Genomic DNA, 22448 nt, shown 5'->3' with positions numbered 1-22448 from the left:
GAACAAAACACCATCACCTATATGTGTGTTTCCTCTGTCTTTATTCAACCGGATGTACCTTGGAAGCGAGTATTCGGGGAGGATATCTAACCAAGATTTGGAAATAGCAATCATATCATAATTTCCTTCCAACGTTGTTATCAGCAACTCTGAGATTTTATTATGTATACTCCGAGCGTTGGCATAAAATATTTTTAGATGAAACCGAGACCTATTTTAAATGGTACTTACGTTGGGAGATAATGATGATAATGATGATTAAAAATAAGAATAATAACGAAAATAATAATAATAATGATAGTAATAATAATAATAATAATAATAATAATAATAATAATAATAACAATAATAATAATAATAATAATGACAATAATAATAGTAATGATAATGATAATAATAATGATATTAATAATAATAATAATAATAATAATAATAATAATAATAATAATAATAACAATAATAATAGTAATAATAATCATAATAATAATAATAACAATAATGATAATAGTAATGATTATAATAATAATAATAATAATAATAATAATAATAATGATAATAATGATAATAATAATAATAATAATAATAATAATAATAATAATAATAATGATAATAATAACAGCAATAACAATAATAACAATAATAATAAAACAAGAATGATAATACAAAGAGGAAGAAGAAGAAGAAGAAGAAGAAGAAGAAGAAGAAGAAGAAGAAGAAGATTCAAAAAGATTATGACACAGTTGATGCAAACCACATGGTAAGAATAATAATGATATGAGCAAGGTTATCTTTGAGCCATTGTTCTCTCTCAGGCAGCGAGTTCGTACTGCACAACATAAAAGGCTTATTCATCTGGGAACTCGACACATGTGAATAACATCTTAATCAAGATTTTCGTCGTGGTTGGTTATCAAGAGAACTCTCAAGAATATAAAGATGCTTTGTAGACAGGGTTGGCTCAGTGCCCAGCGTCGCTCTCCGTTCACTTCCCTGTGTTTTTTTTTGGTCGTCTTTTGTACCTTTTCCTTCCTTTCCTTCACGTTTTCATCGTCAGTATCCATTTCATCTTTCTTTGCTGGATATTCCGTCCTCTTTAGCCCCTTATGTTACACACCTGTACGTCTTGTTTTATCGCCCGCAGCCCAATACCCGCAGTCCTCTCCGCTCCTTCGTGTAACTTATACCAGCATGATATCCTCCCCGGGACCCTTGCTCTCTGCACCTACAAATACTTTACACCGACACCTCCAGCGCTAAACACGCACAGGTATTTCTTTTTTCCTCCGGCGGTGAGTCGATAAGAGAGCAGCATTGGCCGAGCCAGGCGGCGGTGCTGCTTGCCTCGCCAGCAGCCGGTCTTGCACTCTCGGTTGAATAAGGTCGACGGTATACTCCCTCCTGGAGGGGACTTGGTTCAATTTGATGAAGACCTTGAGAGGAGTGACAGCCGCTTCGACTGGTTATGAGAGAGGAGCTGAGGTAAATGTAGTTGTTACAGGCTCAATGGTGATGGTGAAGAGCTAGGCAGTCTCTCCACACATTCCTCAATGCACCCAAGACGTTTGCTCCCTCACGCACCCTATGACTCACGTCAGCCCCCGTGGTTTCATATGTTGCCATATCCTCTCCCAGGTAGCTACAAGACTCTACATCCTCCAATTTCTCTCCATTCAAACTCACACTACGAAACGCTTACTCTCATAAATCATTTTTACTTCACCCAGTCTCCCACACTCAGACACGAACTTCTACGGCTTCACACTGGAGTATCCCACCAGCATCATAACACCGGCAAACAAGAGCAACGTCACCTCCCACCCACCGCCTCACCCTCAGCGAACTGCATATCTGCCTCTTTCTCGAAGGCCCTTGTCTTCGCCTACCTCACCACCCAAGCCATAAATAGACTAAACACCCAATGTGATATCAAACTCCCCTGCCGCAAACCCACCTTCACCTTGAACAACTTAGCCTCCTGTCTACCAACTTGCGTCTAGCTGTCGCGTGTAATGCACCTAAACCATAGCTTCCTATTCACAACGAGGTCCCACAGACCCCTCCATGGTTTGCCCCAGACGCTTCACATCCCCTGGTTCAGTGCACTGACAGTATATCGACTCGTGCATATCACAACGTTCCACTTTGTTTTGTCCCATGCGCATCTTTCACCCTCCTGCATGTTCAGGCCCCGATTATTCAAATGGCCCACGCGCAATCCCAAACAAATATATATATATATATATATATATATATATATATATATATATATATATATATATATATATATTCCTTTGAGCTCACAGGGAAATGAAACATGATAAGTTCCCAAGTGCACTTTCGTGTAATAATCACATCATCATCAGAGGTACAAGAAAGAAATATAAGTCAGTTGACATACAACGAAGAGAATTAGCTAGGACGCCATTTAGTAAACAAATGACAGTCACTTGTGGACTCATAGGAATATACTTGATCACGCGCTATATTGTGATCCTTTCCAATATATATATATATATATATATATATATATATATATATGACTAGAAGAAGAAATGGCCTCATTTGCTCACGTCCTTTCTCTAGGTGTCATGTGCAATGCACCAAATCCATATCCCCACAACCCTTTCTGTGGTTTCCCGCGGCCGCTTCATATGCCTTATTCCAGTCAACCCTGCAATATACCGCATGACTCCAGTTCCCTCTATCCCGCACATACATATTCATTTGCAATTACTCCAGGACCCATCTCTAATGACGCTGTACATAATATAGCCCAGCCAGAGGTGACTTTTCGCTCGTGGTTTAACCATATATTCGCTGAGTCTGGCGACACACACAAACAAAAACACACGCACACACACACACACACACACACACACACACACACACACACACACACACACACACACATACACATACACGCACACACACATACACACACACGTCATGGTAAGGTGAGCTGAGGTAGCTCCTGAGCAGGGAAGTCATGCTTCACCTGGCGTCTCTTAACGTGAACTCACGTCAGTAGAAACCTTTGTACAGATCAGATCCGTCATTAACTTATCACATATGAAACGCCCAAAGCTTTATTCTGATCTTTGTTACGGAACGGGAGATTAAAGAAGATTCCATGATCTTTTTTTTTCCAAGACACAAGTTTTATATATAATTGAAGGCTTTCCATAATCCAAAGAGTGATCGAAAGAGGCTTCATGTTGGACTGAAGACACTATTGCGTCGAACACATATTTCCCTGTGACATTTATACGAAATTCTAGTCACATCCTAAGGTGTGTGTGTGTGTGGGATCTAGGTGATGAGGTTGCTTTTTACCGTGATGTTGCATCACGTAGGGTATCAAGGCTTGTAAAGCTTGGGACATTACTGATAAACGTTTCATCGCATTGTAAAATGAATTTCTTGAGACCATTGCTCTCCCTGTGATGTGTGTTAGTGTGAAGCTCTTTCTGGCTTTATCATAGAATTTGTTTATGACTTTTTACTGGGCGTTGAAATTCATCATCAATCTTTGGTGTGGTTTTGAATTCACCATCTAAGAATTCAGACTCCGCCCGCAGTCTCATCTTTGAAACATAGTAATGACTAAGGATTCCAGTCATTAGTATGATGATTGGAATGAGTGTAGGACGATGGAGAGTATTCGGTACACATTAGTGTTTATCATATCTTCGCTTTTGATCATCTCAACATCCAAGAAGGTTAAATTATTATTATGATTTTACTCATATACGGTGAACTCTACAGTCACTTTTCCCGAGTTCCCTGATAAGAGAGAGAGAGAGAGAGAGAGAGAGAGAGAGAGAGAGAGAGAGAGAGAGAGAGAGAGAGAGAGAGAGAGAGAGCTAAGGCCAGACCACCTCCTTTGGACATTGGGTCTGTGTGGTTTGTGTGTCTATGTAACTCTCTCTCTCTCTCTCTCTCTCTCTCTCTCTCTCTCTCTCTCTCTCTCTCTCTCTCTCTCTCTCTCTCTCTCTCTCTGAGAGCTACATTCATAGAGAAAGAGTTATTCTACCCACGATAGGAATCTGCTGTATGAATACAAAAAAAGAAGGTAACTGGAGTGAGAGAGCGTATTGTTTGATGAATCTTTATGAAACATTACGATTTTGGAGGCCTTCATGATTCACAGTGTACGCAAGATCTAATAACATACCTCTACTTGCCTCAGGATATACAAATTACGTCACGCAAGATCCCTCTCATATAGCATTATAGAGTCAATGATTTAGATGCACCTGTAATAATATTAGCAACTTATGATACACAGTTTACTAAAATAAATCCTTACAGTTCACCTTCAACTGCCCACAACTTTGCAATTAGAAGCAAGAAACTCAATGAAATATTCATGTAAATATGTAATCCCTTCGACAATGCACCTTACGTGGCTAAATACTTTTATCACATTCTGTTTACAGTTGTAAACTTCTGGCCACGCGGGACTGTCGAACAGTTTTCTGTACGTTCCCAGGTCCAGGGAGCTGAGGTACTGTTCGGTATATCTCTCTTGAATGTTAACTAGAAGGACGGGATTTCAGGAGTTACAGAACCCAGAGGGAGTTACCATGGACGGATTTTGGGAGAGAAATGATCATGAGAAGGTTGGGAAAAATACAGAGGAGTTTTGGAATTCTCTTCCTTATTTCGTCTTTCCTCCTTCCTATATTCTCTCTGCTTTTATGAGTCGGGTCTGCAAACACTTGTGGAGCTCTGATTGATTTCTTCATACTCATTTTTTTTTTCCTTCTCATATTTTCGTTTCTCCCGAGATGGCCATGATTCGAGCGTTTTGTCCGTGCCACATCGATCGCCAGAGAGAGAGAGAGAGAGAGAGAGAGAGTAGCAAGGCTCAGACGGGGTGTTAACGGTCAATAAAATCTAGACAAGACGATCCGCGAGCTCCTTTGGCTGGTAAGAAACGCACATATCTATTCAAAGACTAACTTAACCTGTTGACAAAACTCATAGGATAAGTAAACTTTTATTCACTCCATATTTCTGTGCTAAATATGGACTTGTTTCATAAGCTGAATATCTCAAACCTACAAATGTATATTGTTGAGTACTGCAGACAGACTGACTCCTCAGAAAAGGATTCAGAGAGTGGAAAACGATAAGAGTTAATTACTTCAGAACGAGTTCACGATTCATGGGCCTGACACACACACACACACACACACACACACACACACACACACACACACACACACACACACACACACATTTATCGGTGTGACCGATGGAGTGCCACAGGGTTCTTTTCTGAGACCATTAATCTTCTTGATCTATGTGAATGACTTGCCTAAAGGCACGGAATCCTACCTAAATATGTTTGCAGATGGTGCAAAGGTCATGAGGGAAGTGAAAGCGAAGACGACTGCATCAACGTACAAGGTGACAGAACAGGTTCCAAAGTTCATTCATGAAATATAGTCCAAGCAAAGGTAATGAGGATGAGACAAGGTGAAATTAGGCCTCAACATAAGTATTATCTAGCAGGATATAAGCTTCAGTGCTCTGTGCATGAGAGGACTTGGGAGTCGACATCATGCCTAATCTGTAACCCGAGTCCCACATAAGGAGAATAGTTCAGGAGACAAACTGTCTTTGAAGTATATGGATGAGAAAATATTTAGCAGGCTGTTCATATCCTGCACCGGCCAAAACGAAAATAACTACCTGAGGTGTGGTTACCACACCTGAAGAAGGAGAAGGAGCTATTGAAGATGGTCCAGGGAATATTAACAAAGATGGTGCCAAAATTTCAGAGCTGAGTTACAGGGAAAGGATGGAGGATTTAGATTTGCCCACCTTGGAGGAGAGAAGAGTGAAAAGAGTGACCTGATCACGACCATTAAATTCTTGAAATAGATCGATGGCCTAGAAAGTGAACAGTCCTTAGAAAGGTGTAATGATAGAGCATGTAAAGAAATTCTTTTATAGTATAAAAGGTGGATGAGTGAAACAGAATGACTGAGGAGGACATTGTTAATGCACACAACGTACAGAAAAATAAGAAGTTATGTGCAACTAAAGAATGTTCAAGAATGCAAAAGCTCCTTCCCCGTATAGCACAAATAGGTAATGCAATGTAGGTAATTACGTGCACACTTCCCTGGTGTAATGGTTAACATCGCTGACCACTTTTCACGCACGGACCAGCCCGGGATCGAATCCTGGATGCAACCGTCGGCCCGCAGCCAACCTAACTGTTTCACCTTCCTTCCGGACACATCAAATACTGGTTACCTTACGAAGGATAGGGAACGTATGGGTTTATACATAGAGGAGTAAAGACGTGATACATATAAATGGATAAGAAATGGGGAAATTTTCTCTCTCTCATCCATCAATCTATCTATCTATCTATCTGTCTATATATATATATATATATATATATATATATATATATATATATATATATATATATATATATATATATATATATATACACGTGTGTGTGTGTTGTGTGTGTGTGTGTGTGTGTATGTATTTACGTATTTACTGCACAATCCCAGGACGCCCCATCCAGGGACTCCAGTAACTTTAAGGCTGCGCTACACCAGATAGCCAGAACAGGGAGGGGCTTCTTTGAAACGATAAGTTTTTTGAAGAAACTCTACTTCCTTACGCCAAGTGATGGTGATTCATCGTCACCAAATGGAGACTCTACACTTGGGTCTAGGATGTGGAAAGGCTCGGCGAATAACTTATGCAGACCCGCTTCCCACGGACCCAAGAGCTGGGCCAGTTCTCAGTTATTCTCGATAAAGCTTCTACCATGCCGGACCTATCCAAGGGCCACACGAGGAAGGCCCCCCAACCTCCTTCCTTAGCACCCGTCTCGAACCATATGGTCTGCGGATTGGTATAGCCCTTCGCCTTGCCACCCCTACCTACTCTGAATACCAATGTATCTGCTGCAGTGAAATGGCGGACCAGTATTGCCGACATGGACTCAGTTACAAGGGTTCTGTCTAGCGGCATGCCAGGCACAGTACGATCAACGACATCATCTTCAGGAGTCTCGCTTCGGCCACTTGCCCTGAGGAGAGAAAACCCCAGTTCTTCAGGCTTGATGGAAGTGGCAAGCGGCAAGAGGGTAACATCATTATCCCGGAAGTGAGGCAAGCAGGGGGTATGGGACTACACCTAGGGAAACCAGGTGGTGTGAGACTACACCTGAGGCAGGCAGGTGGTGTGGGACTACACCTGAGGCAGGCAGGTGGTGTGGGACTACACCTGAAGCTGACAGGTGGTGTGGGACTTCACCTGAGGCAGGCAGGTGGTGTGGGACTACGCCTAAGGAAACCAGGTGGTGTGAGACTACTCCTGAGGCAGGCAGGTGGTGTGGGACTACACCTGAGGCAGGCAGGTGGTGTGGGACTTCACCTGAGGCAGGCAGGTGGTGTGGGACTACACCTGAAGCTGACAGGTGGTGTGGGACTACACCTGAAGCTGACAGGTGGTGTGGAACTTCACCTGAGGCAGGCAGGTGGTGTGGGACTACACCTGAAGCTGACAGGTGGTGTGGGACTACACCTGAAGCTGACAGGTGTTGTGGAACTTCACCTGAGGCAGGCAGGTGGTGTGGGACTACACCTGAACATGACAGGTGGTGTGGGACTACTCCTGAACATGACAGGTGGTGTGGGACTACACCTGTTCTCTTGCACTGAACAACAGAAGTCAACCGAATACCAAAAGCCAGGATTCACATTACCACTATGTTCTTATCGGTTCAGAAACGCCCTTGGCTTCCTTAGCGACCATGGATCCCAGCTGATCCAAAGAGTTAAAGACGAGAGAGCAGCCAGGTTTCTATTCCAGCGCTCCAGCAAGCTGTAGCTATCCATCCAACAAGGAAATGTTAAGTACGCCAACACCTCACGTCCCTCCTTAGAGGAACTCCGGAGCTCAGTGGTAATGAATCTATAATTCGTCATAAACATTCACCATTCAGGCACGTGTAGTAGGGTGGTAGATGGGCACGAGATAGAGCCATTTCTTTGTTTCTATGTTGAAGGCTCCACTCACAGACTTGGGAGCGATGTAGTTGACCAGGGTAGACTTGCTCTCACTGGACTGAACCAGGGCATGCGGAATGGCCGAGGATATCCATGGAAAGGCCTGGTTGTGGAGAGGGGCTTTGGTTTCGGTGCATTACACATGACAGCAAGGGAATAGATGTGAGTGAATTACTTGATCCCTGTTTTCCGCCACAGCGAGATATCGCCAGGAAACAGACGAAGAAAGAGCTATTCACTCATATACACATATATATGCATACACTCACATACATGTACATATACACATATACATGCCTATAAATATACGCATATAGATACATTTACATACACTACATATTATATCATACTTTGTCGCTGTCTCCCGCGTTAGCGAGGTAGCGCAAGGACACAGACGAAAGAATGGCCTAACCCACCCACATACACATGCATATGCATACACGTCCACACACGCACATATACATACCTATACATTTCAACGTATACATATATATATATATACACATACACGGACTATATACATATATACACATGTACATAATTCATACTTGCTGCCCTTATTCATTCTCGTCGCCACCCCGCCACACATGAAATGACAACCCCCTCCCCCCGCACGTGCGCGAGGTAGCACTAGGAAAAGACAACAAAGGCCACATTCGTTCACACCCAGTCTCAAGCTAACATGTATAATGCACCGAAACCACAGCTCCCTTTCCACATCCAGGTCCCAGAAAACTTTCCATGCTTTACCCCAGACGCTTCACATGCCCTGGTTCAATCCATTGACTGCACGTCGACCCCGGTATACCACATCGTTCCACATACCCTCCACATACAGGAGGGTGAAAGGCGTGCAAGGAATAGAGTGAATTGGAACGATGTGGTATACCTGGGTCGACGTGCTGTCAATGGACTGATCATCATCATATGTGCGCGTGTGGGCGTTTATGTATATAAATGTGTGTGTGGGTGGGTTGGGCCAGTCTTTCGTCTGTTTCCTTGCGCTACCTCGCAAACGCGGGAGACAGCAAATAAGTATGATAATAATGAATAATATATATATATATATATATATATATATATATATATATATATATATATATATATATATATATATATATATATATATATATATTACCATCATATTGTTCAATACCTTGTACACGACTCGCCAAATCATTTTATATTGAAATTACTGGGTGACAGCCACCCACATTAACAGGACCTACTTCAGTGGGTAATTGGTTTTCACTCTCACTCAAAACGCGCTCTCTCAGTAGACAACTACTGCACGCTTACTTTATCAAAACCCGGACACTTACACCTTGGTTCCCTTAACATGTGTTTACACAGGTTATGAACCCATGGTTACACACTGTGATATCGCTCGGACACCACCATTCATACATCAGAACACCTCTTCTACTAACACTTGTTCACTCCTGTGTCTCTGTCTCTGTATTACTGGCACTAGATTTCACGTCATCAACATCTATACTCCTACTTTACCAACATCTCGACGACCAGTCACGTCACCGATACATTTCCGCTAACTCACCAAGCACTTAGGTACACGTTGTCAAACTCTGGCTGGTCGCTAGCTATTGTACAGATAATAACAAAGGTTTTGTATTGTGAAAGTGAAAATTGTCGGATTTTTTCTCAGACCACTTGATTGCAAGAGGTGCCAATTACTGCTGTAGTAGAGCACTTTTTTTTTTTTTCCTCAAAAAATTGAAATGTTTTCGAAGCTATTTTTTTCTTAGCTCTTTTTTTTTCTAAATTTGAAACGAATGATACGGGATCTATTGACCGCCCTAGTGTCACAGATTATATTTGACCTCTTTCTTCGTTCCGGATTTCGTCTAAATCTTCTAACGTAATTTTGCACGTCTGTTAAATCGTTGCATACCCAATTTTGCATTCTCTCTCTCTCTCTCTCTCTCTCTCTCTCTCTCTCTCTCTCTCTCTCTCTCTCTCTCTCTCTCTCTCTCTCTCTCTCTCCCGCCCTGTATCTTTTCATCATGGGAATTCACTGACTTGGGAATTTTCGATGAACTCCTTCTCCAAAACTGATGAGGAAGCAAATGGGCCAATTGGTTTCTCCCGTGTCATCGGAAACAAACTGCAACAATAATGTCACCCAGATATTCTACTGAACATTGGCGACGGATTATACATATTTCTTCCTCTTTGCCCGACTTTGGAAGCTCCAGCAAATTTGAATAGCAGATTATTCCAACGATGTCTATCTATATTCATATACAGTCTGCTAGATCATGTCTCGGTTTTGTGAGTTACTATACATCATTTATAACCTTCATTGTACTGAAGGAATGATTGTTATATCATCTAATTACAACCAAGTGTACGATCTCGAGAGCTAACTTGAGGAGTGACCATTGATTCGACAAGACATAACGATACATGTTGAGAAAGTCAGACGTCATCTGTAGTGTACCTGTAGCACTTCTCTTATCTGAAATCGACCGAACAATTGAAGTCCATTAATCCCTGAAGCACTGCTGTAGGATCACTGAGCATGATGGAACGATCATTGACCACCGATACAGTCGTGTGACTGGTGGACCGGCCTTTGACCTGACCCATAGGAGGATCATATCATTACCACGGGTCACATCAGACGTCTTGCTCAACGATCACCCCGTCGTGATTGTGGGTCGTACTACCGTGTTCAAGGGTCGCACCCTCGTACTTCAGGGTCGCACCGTGTTGATACAGGACCGTACTGTCGTGCTTGAGGGTCGTAACGTCGTGTTCAATGGTCGTGCCGTCGTGATCAAAGGGTTGGTATATTCTTTATAAAGGTGATTGTATTCGTATTTTTGGGGGGTTCGAATGCCACAGAAAATGCAGGTAGTCGCAGCAGATTCCACTGATAGATAGTTCTGTTATCATGACACATCTCCGTGTTATCATCAAACACCAGTTTCCATCCTTTTTAATCGAGAGTGACGTTTTAAAGCTACAAGATGGAGCACGTCTCTTTCTGATGTGGGGCTCAGCAGTAAGACTAACTCTGTAAATAACATACAGCCATTGTAAAGGTGATCCATATGCTAATAAACACAGCCAAACATACAGTCACACACACACACACACACACACACACACACACACACACACACACACACACACACGCACGGGCCACGGCAGTGTAGCGGTCACAGTTATTACACCATGAACGAGGCAGTCAGGCGGGCCATTATTCACTGGAATCCTGGGCGCGGTAGTCGGCCCACAGCCAACCCAGCTGTTTATCCTCCCTTAGAGCAAGATCATAAATGATTACCTGGCTTAGGCTGAAATGTGTGTCTGTGTGTGTGTGTCTGTGTGTGTGTGTACAGGAGTAAAGACACGGCACGTACATACAAGGTTAAGAGACGGCGTAACATGATCGCAAAACTCTCTCCCCGTAACACACAAATAATGACAATGAATAGCAACCACGCCCACGTCTTACGGGAAGGAAACGGAAGAAATATGTCGGCGGAGCCTTCTCAAAGTGGGATGGTCACCAGTGGCATACTGCTGGGGTCTGCTCTGGGACCAATGTCTTGATCTATCTAGATTACTTTACTAGAAGGATTGGCTGCCTTCCTAAATATGTTTTTCATAATGCCAAGGTCATGAGGATAGCATCATCATACAATGAAACCTCGACAAGTTCCGAAGTTGGTCTGATACATGGTCACTGAAATGCAAACCAAGTAAATGCAAAATGATGAGGATAGGACTCATTCAAAGAAGGCCTTAGTTAGCTATTATCTAACAGGAAACAAGCTGCATGAATCTGTGCGTGAGGGGGACTTGAAAGGTGACATCATCCCTAATCTGTCGCCAAAGTTCAGTATTACGAGAATAGAAATGGAAAAGTACAAAAAGTGTGCACTGGGAAATATATGAAAGGGCATTCAAGTATATGGTCGAGGACATATTTAGAAAGTTGTTCACATCCTATATCAATTCAAAACTAGGACATGCTTCTCAGATTTGGTCACCGCTCTTACAGAAACACAAAGAACTAACAGAGAAGGCCAAGAGAAAAGCGACTAAGGCAGTACAGGAATTAAGAGAAATGAGTCAGAGGGAAAGGCTGTACTACGGCCTTAAATTTGTCCAATATGGAAGAAGGGAAGACCTGAACACAACCCTGAAAATTCTAAAGAAGTCTGATGATATCAACGAAGAACAGATCTTTATAACATGCAGAACATGGCAACGACATAACACGATACTGAACAAGATACTTCCATAGAACAAGAATTTTGGATGAATAAAATGAAGTGAATGATGCAAATGGGAATGTGGACAGCGTATAGAAGTTTAAAACGTTGCTTGATAAAAGACAGAGTTAAGTGATGAGGCGTCACAAGCGTAGAACTCCTTCTCCATACAGTAAATACATATTCATCCTCTACCACGAATATCCCATCCTGACACCACCTTCCCTCCAGCCAATTTTCCAGACCCCAGAGCCCTGAGTTAGTGCAGGCAGTTTACATTATTACAGTACTGTACATTACTACGTCTACGGACTTATCTCCGACATACTACAAGGTGTTCATCTCTAAGCTAGCCAAACACCTCTGCTTCATACAGCATAATAACTCAGTCCTGATGGCAACAAGTTAGTTACGGTCGCATTATGATCACCTTGACTCTCATCTTGCTCGATGGGATGGAAGTTTTGCATTTAATTAGGTTTATGCTAACATGCTAACACTGGAAGTTCCATAGACTCTCAGAAGTTTGGTAATATGTAGACCTCTTCTACCATCCCCTGCCTCGTCAGCAACCTCTAGAGACGCAATTCTCTCTCTCTCTCTCTCTCTCTCTCTCTCTCTCTCTCTCTCTCTCTCTCTCTCTCTCTCTCTCTCTCTCTCTCTCTCTCTCTCTCTGACGACACCAAAGTTTTCGTCCTGGAGAGCCATAACATAAAGATCAGGACAACCATCAAAACTGAGCTGCGGAGGACTTTCTTTCTACGGCTTGTAACCTTCCTCAATGAGCGTCGCCAAGTCGTACGCTTCCGAGGAGCCATCTCCACCTGCACATCCCACAGGCCATAGGGATGGGAACATTGTTCTTCCACACCCTTACGCACGACACCTTCAGTGATGCTTCTGCCGAAGGGAAGAACGTCGAAGACTCTACCGACGATGTGAGCGATGACAACAGTTCTCCTGACCACAACAACAGTCCTCCAGAATATCATATACAACCTCTAGAACTGGACCACTGCCAGACACATCATTAGTAACCAAACCAATACCATTCCCAGAGTTCTAATTTCTCCTCGACTCACTTGTACCTTCCCATTCTTGTTCGTTGAAGAGAAAGTCATGGAAAAATCATCCTCGGTCCCTCTTATACCATTTGTTAAGATGCTTTCAACACATAGATCCTCTCGGCTCATTCCAACTATCTCCTGGTCACATAGCGACTATTCAGGATGAAGTTACAGTAATACTTCGTCACCCGTACAACTTCGTACATATCTCTGCAGACACAGTCCCATTCCAGCCAGTGAAACATCATCATTCTGTACATTACCAGACTTTGGATGCAATCACACCTATAAATAACTAATGGTTGGTGTTGCCCTAATTATCATTATCACTACTATCACCGGTATTATCATTATCATCATTATTATTATCATTATTATTATTATCATTATTATTATTATTATTATTATTATTATTATTATTATTATTATTATTATCATTATTATTATTATTGCTATTATTGTTATCATTATTATCATGATTATCATTATTATTATCATTATCATTATCATTATTATTATCAATATTATTATTATCATCATCATCATTATTATCATTATCATTATTTATGCACCTTATCATCGTTCCCCGAGTTAGGGAAGTATATACATGAATAGATAAAGAACGGCCGCACTTATTTCCACCCAGTCTCTAGCTGTCGTATGAAGCATCAAAACCAGTTCCACACTATCGTGCAGACATATCCTGGTTTCCCCCGACGGCTTCACATACCCTGGTTCAACCCTCTGACAGCGATTCGATTCCTGTATACTACGTCGCCCCAAATCTTTCTGTCTTATGAACGCTTCACAATATCTTGCGTGTTCAGGCGCCAATAACTCAAACTATCTTTCATTCCATCTTTCCATTTCGTCCTCGGTGTTTCCTCCTCCTCCTCCTCCTTGTTCCCTCCACTTCTTTCATGAGTAACCACTTCGTCAGTCACTCATCACTCATCCTATACTTATGTTCAGAACACTTCAACACACCTCGTTCAGCCCATTCAAACATATATCGCGTACTACCACACATTTCTCTTACCCTGCCATTCCTCATTTGCTTAATCCTCCTCACACCGTATATTGTCTTTAAGCATCTGATTCTTGAAACATCTCCTTACATACTTTTGCATTAGGGCCCTTGTCTCGTATCCGTAAGGTACCGTTTGGACAAACATGTCATCAAACATACCCACCTATGCTTTCATAGACGGTGACCTCATCTTCTACGCACTCCCCAAGACACCTGGGACTTTTTCCCCCCTCACTCACCCTATCGTTCACTTCGACTCTTACAGCTCCATCCACTGTCATGTCCATACCAGGTATCTAAAGTATCTAAAATACTCCCAGGTATCTATCATGTTCTCTCCATTTAGACTCACGTTCATACCAACATGTTTCTCCCACTAAATTCCATAACCTTGCAATTCTTCGCATTAACTCTCATCTTCCTCCTCACACACAGCTCTCGAATCATTTTCTCTGCATTTTCTCACCCAAACCTACCATCAGATCCGTGTCATCCGCAAACAGCAATTGACTCACTTCCCACCTCCAACATACTGCAGACCAGACCTTCTCTCCAGAACTCTTGCATTTACCTCCCCCACCACCCCACACTAATATAAAGATTAAACAGCCATTGTGACATCGCCCACCTTTGACACAGATCCACACTCATTTTCCTCCCTTCCTACACACACACACACACACACACACACACACACACGTGTTCGAATCCTAGAGGTGACAGTCGTCCCACTCTCTACCTCGGCGCTCATCCTGCCCTCGGGGCTGGTTGTTGAATAGGTACCTGGTTAGGCCGGTGTGTGTGTGTGTGTGTGTGTGTGTGTGTGTTTGCTTTTCTGTATTACATTGTATAGTTTCTGGTTGTATGTGGATGTGGATATGTGTGAGTCTGTGTGTACACCATCTTCTTTGCTGATATGGTTCCAAACTCAAGAGTAATTCTTCCCTACACTGTGTTGTTTATTGTTGCCGCCCACGATATAGACACGACATGCTTCCATTAAAGTCAAATAAATTTAAAATTTAGTTTATCCTATTACTCATAATTTTATGAGTATTTATTCATTAGCGAGACATAAATTGCCTACTTTTTTGTAACATAAAAGCAGCATTTGAGTAATAACTTCATCCAGATTAATCCAATTAGCGGACCGTTACCAGTCAACAGGTTTCATGTGTGAAACCCTTTGCACTTTCCCCGCTGGAAAGAAATTTAGTTAAAAATATAAAGTCATTAGTTCCAAGCAAGAAATCATATTAGATTCTTTTGTTCCCCTTATGAAGTATGTCGATGATTTAAAGAAACACACACACACACACACACACACACACACACACACACACTCAGGCTTTCGTGGTATAGTGGTTAGCATGACGAACCAAGCTGGGTTCGAATTTTGAGCGAGGCATTAGGCCCACAACCAACCCAGCTAATCATCTTCCCTCTGCAGCTGGATAAGAGAGTCATCTGTATATGAGAGGTCAATGGAAATGTTGAGAGATCATGTAGAGAGAAATTAAAGAGGGTTGGGGAGAGAACCTCTCCTTGGGGAACTCAACTGTAGAGTTTAAGATTTTTTAGAGTGAAACCTGTATGAGTGACTCTAGCTTGTCAGCTAACTATGAGAGTGACTGTTTTGTGTCACTACTGTGAAGTGTGTGTGTGTTTGTGTGTGTGTGTGTGTGTGTGTGTGTGTGTGTGTGTGTGTGTGTGTGTGTGTGTGTGTGTGTGGCGAGGTGTAAAGTATGTCTTGTGTGTGGGTGTGTAAAGGAACGGTATCAAATGATTAGTTGGTATCAATTGCCACAAGTTCAGTAAGAGAGGGAGATTGTGGTGGGGTGAAGCTATCCGAGATGTGTTATCTGAGGTTTGCGTGAACTGTAGTTGCAGAGTGTTGGTTCTAAAACCGTGCTGTGTGAATGAGAGAGGGACATCATGTTTGATTCTGTTGTGGATCGGTTTGCATAGGAGAGCTATAGAGTAGTACATGGAGGGGAAGGTGGGGGCTTGGAAAGTTTCCAGAGGTGGAATTTTGTCATGTTGCCAATAGTTGATATCTGTGAGTGCCTGAATGTTGAATATGTTATCAGGGACAGATGGAGCGGAGGACTTTACGGTCTTAATTGCATTTTGAATGTCATTAGTTGTGAAGGGTGGGTGAGCATTTGTATTAGGGTGGAGTTTGTGAAGTCTTTTCATGACTGTTCTGTGTAGGGTTAATGTTGGTTTGTGGCTAAATTATGAATGGCGTTCCATGAGAATGTTTGTTTGTTCTTTGGGAGAGAATATTTTGTTGCTTTGAGTTAAAAGTGCTTCATGTCCGTGAGCTCGAGTGGTGTGGTATGTATGGATTTTATTCACTGTTCTCAAGAGATGGTTACTGTTACTTTTGAGATCCATATTGATAACGATGTTCAGAGTTTAAATCTGCTTTATGGGCTCTGCTGATGGAGGATGATTTTGCCTGGGCATGTTTCTTTGCTCTATGAAGTCAGCAGTTTACGAGGAGTTTGGGTTATATGGTTCTCGATGCCCTTGTGGTATGTGTCTATTGTTGGGTTGGCTTGTGGGTTTGAAATATAAAATAGCATGAGAAGGGAATGGGAAACCATTTAGGACTAAGTTTCAAGCATGGTTTTCATGTACTTTCCTGTAATGATCAAATCGTCAGGGGAGATACAAGAATGAGATAGAAGACGGAGAACAGTCAATTGATATACAAGAAGGAGACGTGGCTAAGACGCCATTGGTAAATTAGGTGTTACCGGATGGTGGAGTTGGGGTTCGTGTGTTTGAGCCTGGTAACATGCCTGTCATAACTTCTTCTTTAATTATGTGAACAAGAAAAGGAGCTGTTTACAAATTTTGCCTACAGTAAAGCTGTCCAATTTGTGTTAACCTTCACTAATATCAATGTTACAATTTTTTTGTGTATTCATTAATACAAGATTCAATGAGATTTCTCGTGGTAAAGGAGTTACAGTGAATAACTGAATTGCCGTAAGTCCAGTCAGTACAATCGTCATAATTTTTAACATGATTAAGCACAGCATTTGATTCTTGTCCTGTTCTTATGATACTTTGTGCTGCTTAAGTCTAACATAAAGATCCTTGCCAGTCTGCCCAACATAAAACATTACAATTTCTACAGGTTATTGTGTAAACATACCCAGCAGAATTTTCTGGTGAGGTTTTTTAGGATATTCTTTATAGTATTGTTATTACTGAAGGCTACATATACATTAAAGGATTTAAGCAACCTAGAAAGTAATGCAGAATTATCACTAAAAGGGAGGATTAAAAGATTCTTAGTATCAAGGGGAGGTATGGGTTTAACTCTAGGATACTTTAACTTGGATCCAATAAAATATATATTCTCAAACTCATCATCAATAAATTCCGGACTGTACATACGTAATGCCTTAAGGAACATCGACTGGAATGATGATGATTTAACTCTGTCACGTTGAGCTGAGTAATAATGCATACAAGAACAAACATTGGTTGGCTTTCTGTATATGCCAAACTTAAACATGTTTCTATCCCAGGTAACTGTGTTTTCCTCCTGCCTCACCCTCATGTGGACTCCTGGTATTCTGTCCGAAAACAATAAATTTCTCCCTGTCACACAAAACACTTGACAACACATAACTCACACAACTCATTCTTCATAACTGAGTGTTCCTGCAGTGAACGCTACGCGATAGCCTTGCCGTTTGGCAAAAAAGGTACGAGCAGTAGATTGAAGTAGTAGGTAGAAGTAGTCAGTAGGAACATTTGGTAGAAGTAGTTAATAGGAACATCAGGAAGGAGCCTTTTGGAAACACTACGCTAGAGTTATCATCTGCTGGTGACCTGTTAAGGGTGAGGCACTAAAGGCTAACAAATGGCACTGGAGGTTACCAGTTACAGAGATTCTTTTGCCGTGTGGCCATCCCCTCAAGGGTCCAAGTTACCGAACGGAAAGGGCGTCAGAAATAAAAGACATTTGTGTGTGTGTGTGTGTGTGTGTGTGTGTGTGTGTGTGTGCATACACAGGAGTAAACACATGGTACATATGTACAACATTAAGAGACGCTACAACACGAGTGTAAAACTTCTCCCTTTAAGACACAAATAATAATTACGCACACACACACACACACACACACACACACACACACACACAAACACACACACATAAAAGAAATTGTAGCAGAGAGAGGAAATTTTACGAGATCTTTCATACATTACAGCTTCAGACATACTAACCCAAGCTGGGCACATAACACAAATCCTATATAATGGGAAACAGACAATGAGGTCGTAGTGAGGTGATGTGAGACATAAAAAAAGCCTCCCTTGACAACCATATACTATAAACACTTCCACCGTAATGTATACGAACCGTTTCCTGGGAAGAAAGGTTGTGCAATCCTGTTTCATCGCAGGTTCCTTTAAAAACACACACACTACTCCGAGCTCAGGACATTCTCGATGTGATAAGCTAATGACTGATCTTATCTGTGAAATGTATTGGATTTCCCAGCGTGGGTAATGGTCGACCATCCAGGTCAAGTAGAACACTTCCATCCCCTTGGTTACCTCAGATATCCTCACCAGGACCAACGTGTGTGTTCCCTTTATATATATTGTCTGGTGAGCCCAACATGAACTAGTTTGTCTGAAGCTGTGATACACGAAAAATCTCACAAATATTCTTATTTTGCTCCTGTGTTTTTTTGGTGCACATATTAAACACAGTCTGTGTTTTTCTCATATATATATACACACACACACACACACACACACATATATATATATATATATATATATATATATATATATATATATATATATATATATATATATATATATATATATATATACCGGACTGTATACAGTCCCATAGCCTAGCGGTTAGCATGCCTGCCTCTTACACAGGGGTCCCGGGTTCGATCCTGGCTGTTGGAGGTTTGTATGTTCTATGAATACATATATATATATATATATATATATATATATATATATATATATATATATATATATATATATATATAACAATTACCCTCTATTTCATGCGTTGATGATTTAACGCCAGAAACGGATGAAGAAAGGCAGCATTCGCTGACATCCATTCTCTGATTGTCATGTGTAATGCACCGAAACCACATCCTCCTGTTCACAGCCAGGCCTCACAGAATTTTCCGTGATTTACCTCGGCCTCTTCACATGCTCTGGTTCTCTACATTAACAGCATGTCGAGCCCCTGTGCACCACATTGTTCCAGTTCACGTTATCCCTTGCACACCTTTCACCCTCTTGCATGTTCAAACTGCAATCGCTCAATATCTTTTTCAATTTATTCTCCATCTCCAGTTTGTTCTCTCCGTACTCCTCTCCCACTTCTCTTCTGACAGTTATATCTTCTTTGTCAACATCTCCTTATTCATTCTCTCTGTATGTCCAAACCATTTCATCTCGCACACCCACACACACACACACACACACACACACACACACACACACACACACACACACATATATATATATATATATATATATATATATATATATATATATATATATATATATATATATATATATATATTGGAAAGGATCACAATTTTGCGCGTGATCAAGATATTCCTATGAGTCCACAGGGAAAAGGAAACACGATAAATTCCCAAGTGCACTTTCGTGTAATAATCACATCATCAGGGGAGACACAAGAGAAAAATATAACAGTCAGTTGACATAAAACGAAGAGACGTAGCTAGGACGCCATTTGGTGAATATGCGATAGTCGAAGACAATTGTCTTGGACAATCGCATGTGTGGTGGGGTGGCGACGAGAATGGATGAGGGCAGTAAGTATGAATATGTACATGTGTATATATGTATATGTCTGTGTATGTATATGTATGTATACGTTGAAATGTATAGGTATATATATGTGCGTTATCCCTGGGGATAGGGGATTAAGAATACTTCCCACGTATTCCCTGCGTGTCGTAGAAGGCGACTAAAAGGGGAGGGAGCGGGGGGCTGGAAATCCTCCCCTCTCGTTTTTTTTTTTTTTTTTTTTTTTTTTCTTTTCCAAAAGAAGGAACAGAGAATTGGGCCAGGTGAGGGTATTCCCTCAAAGGCCCAGTCCTCTGTTCTTAACGCTACCTCGCTAATGCGGGAAATGGCGAATAGTTTGAAAGAAAAGAAAAAGAAATATATGTGCGTATGTTTATGTGGGTGAGTCGGGCCATTCTTTCGTCTGTTTCGTTGTGCTGCCTCGGTAACGCGGGAGACAGCGACAGATTATATATATATATATATATATATATATATATATATATATATATATATATATATATATATATATATATATGTATATATAGATATCCTAAAATATCTATCTATCTATCTATCTATCTATCTATCTATATATATATATATATATATATATATATATATATATATATACTCTCTCTCTCTCTCTCTCTCTCTCTCTCTCTCTCTCTCTCTCTCTCTCTCTCTCTCTCTCTCTCTCTCTCTCTGTACTCTACTCTCTCTTAACTTTATGCTCCACATTACCATCATCAAAGCCACTTCACTTCCCTCACTCGGCCCGGCCGGTCACATCCCCCTACCAGCCATTAACTCCTCCAGCAAGTTCCTAATTTCATTTTGCAGTAACTCTCTCCCACTCTGCCTCCAAATTTCCGCACCAGGTCTCCCTAATATCTCAAAATTGTCATTTGCATTCAGCTTCCTGTTTTCCTTTTCCAGAGAAATAATGCCTTATCAATCTATTCTTTTCAACGTAAGTCTGCCCTTATGCTATATGTCCCACAACATGGATTATTAGAGACAGAAAAGGGATTCATAATGAGGTGAATTTTGATAGAGTGGCTCCCATCCCACCCTGAAGGGTTTGGATGAGCCATTTACGTTGGCCATCTCCCCGACAAGCCGCCTTTGTAGGCTCTCTATCTCCGCTGGGCCCTTGTCGCACTAGCCTTTATTAGTCAGGCTTTACTTGACGTCTTATTCATCGCTTGCTTGAATCTGTTATGGTTATTACTTTTATTTTCCCCAAGGCATTTTTTTCCCCTCACATATCATATAAGTTTGATTATACTATGGCAATTCTATACGTATCTGGCATTTGTTAAATGTGTAAATTCTAAACTTACACTGTGGCACGTCCTAGTGTCTTTCACTTCCTGGGTCCGCTTGGGGCTTGTATCCCATGTTTCCTTAACGTGTACAAGAACACGGAACTGCTGCGACAGGGTCTGGCCGCTTTAATAACAACTGCTGTCATTTTGAACGTTTGAATCAGCTTCTCCAGGGGGCAGTTAGTGTTACCAAAGAGCCAAAAGAATCACACAAGTTTCGTGTCGTTGTTCGACAAGGCTGATGTTCCCGGAAGCCTCAAACCACTACTCCGAGGAATTCTGTTGCCGTTTTCTATTAAAAAATCAAATCTCACGCGCTTCGAGCCTGCGCTTGCTAAACAGATTTCCATTGGAACGTTCATCTCTCAGCAAACTTATTCTAAGTTAATCGGGATGTGAAATGCACAAGGTCTTAGGGCGTTGAAACAGAGCGCAAAGTAAAGATACACAAATCCAGCGAGTTGTGACAAGGTCAGCACGCTGGCTCAAACTGCTCGGCGTCCAGAACGAAATCAGTAGCCTGAGAAAGCTGGAAACTCTCATATATCTTTTCTTTTTTTTTTTCTGTGTGTCTCTGTAGTCTGTCTCCGCTTCCTGTTGTTCGGCGTTTCTACCTATCTTCTCCCCTATCCTCGTTGTTCAGACAGCGTTCCTCTCGCCCTAAAACACGATAAGATTCTCCATCATCCAAGGCAAGATGGTACCGTCTGACCCTTTGTTGTGTTGTTGTGTTGTGAAAGACTTTCTTTTCAGAACATAAAGGGAGATCTAGCGCCAGTATGGAGGGGAAAAGTGGACATTCCTGAAATAGCTCTTGGGATGTCTTTTATAGTCATGTGTGGTAGCCCTGATTCGGATAAAGCGAGAAGGAGCGGAAAAATAATTGGTAAAACTAGCTCTAG

The 22448-nt window shown here is 41.5% G+C and overlaps 1 protein-coding gene across 1 annotated transcript in view; it reads right to left on the bottom strand.

The window, feature by feature from the left end:
• The window catches only part of LOC139766329 (neuroligin-4, X-linked-like), a 251074-nt gene that overhangs the window by 99330 nt on the left and 129296 nt on the right, over window positions 1-22448 (bottom strand). The gene's annotated exons all lie outside the window — the stretch shown is intronic.

Source organism: Panulirus ornatus, chromosome 4, assembly GCF_036320965.1.
Source record: "Panulirus ornatus isolate Po-2019 chromosome 4, ASM3632096v1, whole genome shotgun sequence".
Classification (NCBI taxonomy): Eukaryota; Metazoa; Arthropoda; class Malacostraca; order Decapoda; family Palinuridae; genus Panulirus; species Panulirus ornatus.
This window is presented reverse-complemented; position numbering and strand designations above follow the sequence as displayed.